Source organism: Simochromis diagramma, unplaced genomic scaffold (genome assembly GCF_900408965.1).
Source record: "Simochromis diagramma unplaced genomic scaffold, fSimDia1.1 OVJJ01000317.1, whole genome shotgun sequence".
In the NCBI taxonomy this organism is placed as follows: domain Eukaryota; kingdom Metazoa; phylum Chordata; class Actinopteri; order Cichliformes; family Cichlidae; genus Simochromis; species Simochromis diagramma.
In genome coordinates, this window is record NW_024386994.1 from 3015318 (window position 1) to 3022879 (window position 7562).

Here is a 7562-nt window from a genome sequence, read left to right on the forward strand (position 1 = left end):
GAGAAAACCCCAACAATCCCCTCTGAGCAAGCACTTGGCGACAGTGGGGAGGAAAAACTGCCTTTAAACGGGCAGAAACCTCCGGCAGAACCAGGCTCAGGAGGGACAGTCAACTGCCGGGACTGGTTGGGGGTTTTAAATGGATGATTCCTCATCCATTTAACACATCTTTGGTGGAGTTTAAATGTAAAATGGGCAAAATTCATCGTGAATCGTGACTCCTCACGTCAGCATGCTTGGTTACCCGACAACATTAAAACGACTTGCAAAGATGTTTTAAGTGGATGATTCCTCATCCATTTAAAAACATCTTTGGTTGCGTTTAAATGTAAAATGCGCAAAATTCCTCACGATCGTGACTCCTCACGTCAGCATGCTTGGTTAGACGATCACAAAAAAATGACTCGCAAAGATGTTTTAAGTGGATGATTCCTCATCCATTTAAAACATCTTTGGTTGCGTTTAAATGTAAAATGCGCAAAATTCCTCAGCGATCGTGACTCCTCACGTCAGCATGCTTGGTTAGGACGATCACAAAAAAATGACTCGCAAAGATGTTTTAAGTGGATGATTCCTCATCCATTTAAAACATCTTTGGTTGCGTTTAAATGTAAAATGCGCAAAAATTCCTCACGATCGTGACTCCTCACGTCAGCATGCATGGTTAGACGATCACAAAAAAATGACTCACAAAGATGTTTAAAGTGGATGAGTAATCATCCATTTAAAACATCTTTGGTTGCGTTTAAATGTAAAATGCGCAAAATTCCTCACGATCGTGACTCCTCACGTCAGCATGCTTGGTTAGACGATCACAAAAAAATGACTCGCAAAGATGTTTTAAATGGATGAGGAATCATCCACTTAAAACATCTTTGGTGGCGTTTAAATGTAAAATGTGCAAAATTCGTCGTTTTACGCAGGACTCCTCACGTCAGCATGCATGGTTAGACGATCACAAAAAAATGACTCGCAAAGATGTTTTAAATGGATGATTCCTCATCCATTTAAAACATCTTTGGTTGCGTTAAATGTAAAATGCACAAAATTCCTCGCTATCGGGACTCCTCACGTCAGCATGCTTGGTTAGACGATCACAAAAAAACGACTCGCAAAGATGTTTTAAAGTGGATGATTCCTCATCCATTTAAAACATCTTTGGTTGCGTTTAAATGTAAAATGCGCAAAATTCCTCACGATCGTGACTCCTCACGTCAGCATGCTTGGTTAGACGATCACAAAAAAATGACTCGCAAAGATGTTTTAAGTGGATGAGGAATCATCCATTTAAAAACATCTTTGGTTGCGTTAAATGTAAAATGCACAAAATTCCTCGCGATCGTGACTCCTCACGTCAGCATGCATGGTTAGACGATCACAAAAAAATGACTCGCAAAGATGTTTTAAGTGGATGATTCCTCATCCATTTAAAACATCTGTGGTGCGTTTAAATGTAAAATGCACAAAATTCCTCGCTTATCGAGGACTCCTCACGTCAGCATGCTTGGTTAGACGATCACAAAAAAAATGACTCGCAAAGATGTTTTAAATGGATGAGGAATCATCCATTTAAAACATCTTTGGTTGCGTTTAAATGTAAAATGCACAAAATTCCTCGCGATCGTGACTCCTCACGTCAGCATGCTTGGTTAGACGATCACAACAAAACGACTCGCAAAGATGTTTTAAGTGGATGATTCCTCATCCATTTAAAACATCTTTGGTTGCGTTTAAATGTAAAATGTGCAAAATTCGTCGTTTTACCCACGACTCCTCACGTCAGCATGCATCTTTGGCTCTCCAACGGGAGATTGAGAGACCAGTGTTGGACTGGTTTCCTCTCCACTTGGTGACAGTGGGGAGGAAAAACTGCCTGTAAACGAGGACAAACCTCCGGCAGAACCAGGCTCAGGAGGGGACAATCAACTGCCGGGACTGGTTGGTGGGGTTAACAGAGGTGGAGCAAGACGAGGCTACATCAGGTGAGGAAGCCGTAGCGTCTCTCCTCTGGAACAAGTGGAACCATTTCTTCTTTACGTACTTTCTTACTTTTCCAGGAGCGCTTTTTTCTCCAGGATGGTTTCTCAGCTCGTGGATGGTTTCTGATGCTGCTGCTGAAACGAACTGAAACTTGCTGTTGCTCACCCCTATTTAAAGAAAAACATCAAAGGATTCTTAAGATCTATGACATCATCACTCCCTAAGCCAATGAGATTGTCGCTTTGGAGCGTGATGTCACAGGAGGCGGGCCACGCCCCCGCCGCCATGACAGCTTCAGCTATGGTTCGTACGTGTTGTGTATTCGGTTTGCAACGTTAGATCTCACGATCGTGAAGGCAAGAAACTGGATAATGGGCTCTTTTCATCGTTTTCCATCCTGGCGGCGACGTGAGGGATCCCATGTATCCGATATCACCAAACAAAGACGCCAGGCATGGATTGCAGCGGTGAGACGAGCGGATATCGAGTTCCGTGCAATCTCCAGCTTTTTGTTGGTTTGCTCGCGGCATTTTCTCTCCGGTGAGTTCTAAATTAATTCATATCACTATTAAAAGGCTTTTAGTGTTTTTTCTCAATGCGCTGCGGTCATAGATAATGAGATAAAACATGCTAACACGTGATGCTGCACAACCACGTCATGTCGACTGAGTAGCTTTTGATTTGGCATTATTTCAGGCAAACCAGCATATGAAATGGATGTAACAAATCCAGACTGGGCACCAACACTGGGGCACGACGACAAACCTGTGTCAGACTCGGACCGGCACGCAAGGCGTATGCAACAGAAGCGAAAAAGAGCACCCATTGCAGGTAAACCCCCCCCCCTCCAAAAACATACTAAATTGCTCTTATGGTACACTAATCCACACATAACTTAAAGATGAATCACACACATGTCATTGGAATATTGGTGTACATTAACCTTTTGTCTATGCACTATTTTTATCTTACAGGCTTGATGATCGATGAAGGTCTGACAGAAGAACAACAACAAAATAAACATGTCATGGAGGCAGTGGACAGCAATTGTGTTGGACAAGTGGAGGTTGACGTACCAGCTGCAAATGTGGACAGTGGTGATGGGAGTGACAGCGTCACGGAAGTTGAAGGGCAGACGAAGGATTGTGTGTGCAGTCAACAGGGCAGAGCAGAAATAAACCGGCTGTTGGAGGAGAACAGACTGCTTCGAGCACAGTTGCAAAAGACAGAGCTGAATGAAACTTTCTTAAAGGACGATACCGAAAAAGTAAGATATTACACTGGACTACATTGTTATGCTGTCTTAATGTCCCTCTTCAACACTGTCAAAGATTTCCTGCCAATATCGAAGAAACTGACAGGTTTCCAAATGCTCTTACTCACACTAATGCGTCTGAGACTTGATCTTCCAGTCCAGCATCTTTTCATCTATTCGATGTGTCCCACAAAACACTGTCTTCTGTCTTCACCGATACCATTGATGTTTTGTATGCCCGCTTAGGAGCACTGGTGCACTGGCCTGAGAGGCACTGTCTGCAGGCGACAATGCCTCCACAGTTTACTGAAACTTTTGGAAAACGAGTAGCCATCATTGTTGACTGTTTTGAGATTCGAACAGAAAGACCATCTAATTTAAAGGCAACGCGCACCAAACACTCTCATTACAAGGGTACACACACCATAAAATACCTCATCGGGATTACACCCCATGGAGCCATTTCTTTCATTTCCAGGGGATGGGGGGGTCGTGCATCAGATAAACACATCACAGAGAGATGTGGCATTCTTCAAAAGCTGTTACCAGGGGACGTAGTATTGGCTGACAGAGGCTTTGACATCAGAGATGCTGCAGGAATGATGTGTGCGCAGGTCAAGATTCCAGCTTTCACACAAAGGCTACTGTCAACTTGATGCAAGGGACGTTGAACAAACGAGAGCAATTGCCCACCTGAGAATTCACGTTGAGCGAGTAACAGGTAGTTTGGCGCAAACAAGTTCAAAATGTTACACACTACAATGCCAATCCGATTACTCTTATCATGTGACGATTGATAAGATCGTTAAGGTTTGCTGTGTTTTTGTTAATATGTGCCCCAGTGTTGTTGTCAAACCAGGGCCAAATGACACTTGCTACTGTTGAGTATTCTTAAAGCTGTTTTTTTGGATGTACAGTACATTGTAAATAGTTGTACTTGTGTGAAGTTGTTTTAAATAACAACAAAAAGAATAGTATATTTGTTTGTTTTTCTTTAGATCTATTCACATGTACACAGCAAACACATAAAAATGAAATGCAAACTATTTACATCGCACCACACAGCTGTCATCAATCTTTAACCACAACATGAAACATTACAGGCTATTTAGAGCAGCACGTTGTTTCGAGAAGTATTTCCCAACAAGTTCAGGAAGGCACACTTTACGAAAGAAGTCTTGTGCTTGCTTTAAGCGCGGTTTCCAGAAATCCACAGCAGGGAAGACGCGAATCACAGCAAGGTCTCTCTGTGTCCACACAACGAGGTCACAGTGGTTGGCGCCCATAACAATTTTTTCAAAGTACCGTCTCTTGGCGTCTTGCACAATCGGTCGCGATACGGCCCTTTGTCTTTTGCGCTGATTTTGAGCATGGTTCTGGCAGTCCCGAATCCAACACACCAACACTGTGTGCTTGTTTTGCTTTCTGGCCTACTGACATGGCGCCGCGATCCCACAATGCACTGCGGCGTGACGTCAACTCCAAGCCCTATTTTTTTTTTAACTGTTTTCAAACTTAACTTAAAATTTCAGTGTTTTATTGTATATTTGTATATTGCAAAACCACAATAATCTTCCAATTTAGAACTACAAGTAAAAAAAAGAACTAACATAAATAAATACACTTCAGCTAAATACTAATTTATTTTCACAAACCACGCAGAGCCGCACCATAAGGACTAAAGAGCCGCGTGCGGTTGCCGACCCCTGATCTAAAGGGTTTAACAAAAAGGGGGCGCTTCCTGCTGGAAAATGAAATGTCCCCACTGGGCGATCGTGGCTCAAGAGTTGGGGGTTCGCCTTGTAATCGGAAGGTTGCTGGTTTGAGCCCCGGCTTGGACAGTCTTGGTCGTTGTGTCCTTGGGTAAGACACTTCACCCGTTGCCTACTGGTGGTGGTCAGAGGGCCTGGTGGCACCAGTATCCGGCAGCCTCGCCTCTGTTAGTGAAAGTGAAACATGCTTTCATCTGTTTTTGGTAATGTGCTGGAAAAGCTTGAAAATCTACCTTGAATGTGCTTAAAAAGTGCTTGAATCAGCATGTTCTTCCTCATTTGCTCCACCAGGGGGAGTTCCTCAACTATGACATCCTGATAGGAGTGAACCAGGGAGAGGGCTGAAGTTTTGTGGACGACAGTGAGGACAACGACGGCATCTCTCAGCTGCGGCGTTCGACTACACCATCTCCAACTTTGTGACAACCTCTACGGATACCCAGAGGGTGAGGACGCCACCTCTGTACACTGCCACTTTTTCAGTTATTCCATTTTACAGCCTCCTCTCACTCAACTGCATTTTGCAGCATCATCAGGTTTTTGTCTTATTAGGAGCTGCGTTTGTTGATCTGTTAGTTTTTTTTCTGTTTACTGTATTCATTAAAATAAACGGATAATCGTCAAAATGACATATCAAAGCTTACATTACAGTTCTGACAGCTTGAGTTCACATGAATTTTCAAAGAATATAAAAACCTGTGAAACTGCTTTAAGCGTTTAAAACATGCGAGTAAAGAATGGAATCAGTAACATGTGAGCCCAGTGAAGTGCATCAAACAAGACAAGCGTGCTAAGAGAGCCACTCATCCACATCACGGCGTGTCTGCGCCTTAACCTTTGAGGCTCTGTGGGCAGTAATGCTATCATCCCCCAGGTAGTCGGCTCCCAATCTCAGCGTCGCTGTTTCTGACAGATCGGCCTGCGAACCCGTCACAGCCGGACCACAGTCACAGTACAGACATGTTTGGATAATGCAGTCATGCTTCCTCTCTGCTGCCTGTCACTCGTTCTGTTATCTGAAAGACTTTTTTTTTCCTCTCTAGATTTCGCCCTCGCTTCCTGGCTCTTGGTCATCTCACCAACATTTGCTTTGGTTTATATCTTTTGATCAGACCGATCTCTTAAAAAATGTCTCGCACTGCTGTTACTTACTTCTTTAGCAGTTTTTCACTTTTATCTTTCTTCCCCCTCCTTTTGTCCCCTCCTGTGCTTCTTCACCAGGCAAAGACATCCTGAGGGAGACCATTAAGTTCATGTACACAGACTGGGGCGGACAGGGACAACGGCGACATGCGGCGGAAGACTCTGTTGGCCCTGTTGACGGACCACCAGTGGGTGGCACCAGCTGTGGCCACGGCCAAACTCCATGCTGAGTTTCAGTCCCCAGTTTACTTTTACACGTTCTAACCACCACTGCCAGACCGAGGACGCCGGCCCGAGTGGGCCGACGCCGCGCACGGAGACGAGATACCTTACGTGTTCGGCGTACCGATGATCGTGCCACGGACCTGTTCCCGTGCAACTTCTCCAAGAACGATGTGATGCTGAGCGCTGTGGTCATGACTTACTGGACTAACTTCGCAAAGACGGGGTAGGCCTCATGTTGTTGTAGTGTAAACTGTAACACGTTACCTGTATGTTCTCTGAGAGCCTTCTAGTCATCTTGAATACTTGAAGCTAGGTTGCTAGTTTAATTCCCGTGTGGCTTTGAGCAGAAATTGAACATACTGGTTCACCCAAAAGCATCCAGAATCCCAGAGCAGCCGGTTGGTCCTTAGATAGTTGAAAGGTTGCACAGAGAATGGGCCTCCTGTCTGTATTCAGTGTATTGATGCCACATGTTACTTATAATGGAGACTGAATATAACTTTGAACTGAAACGTTTAACCTTTATGCTCCACCAGGGACCCCAACCTGCCCGTCCCTCAGGACACCAAGTTCATTCATACCAAGCCCAACCGCTTCGAGGAGGTCATCTGGACCAAGTTCAACTCGAAGGACAAGCAGTACCTTCACATCGGTTTGAAACCTCGTGTCAGAGACAACTACAGAGCTAACAAAGTGGCCTTTTGGCTGGAATTAGTCCCTCATCTTCACAGCCTGCACGACGTGCTCTTTCCCACCACTACGCGCTCCCCTGCAGGCCGTGACCCCGGCACCATGAGGCCCAGAACAACGTTCCTCGAACCACTCGTCATCCTTACCCTACCTTCCCGTCAGATCCCGAGCCCGAGGGCTCAGAGCGCCCGCCCCAGGACCTCTTTCCCGGAGACACCCGCGACTACTCCACCGAACTGAGCGTGACAGTTGCAGTTGGAGCGTCGCTCCTCTTCCTCAACATCCTGGCCTTCGCCGCCCTTTACTACAAGCGTGACAAGCGGCACGAGATGCGCCGGCACCGGCTGTCCCCTCAGCGGGGCGGCCCCGCCAACGACCTGGCTCACAGCCAGGAGGAGGAGATCATGTCCCTGCAGATGAAGCACTCGGAGCACGACGCTCACCACGACATGGAGCCCCTGCGACCCCACGACATCCTGCGGCCCGCCTGCCCTCCC

At 45.7% G+C, this 7562-nt stretch overlaps 1 pseudogene; it reads left to right on the top strand.

Annotated features, from left to right (window-relative positions):
* The first annotated feature begins 2300 nt into the window (after window positions 1-2300).
* Window positions 2301-7562, top strand: LOC120739099 (annotated as a pseudogene).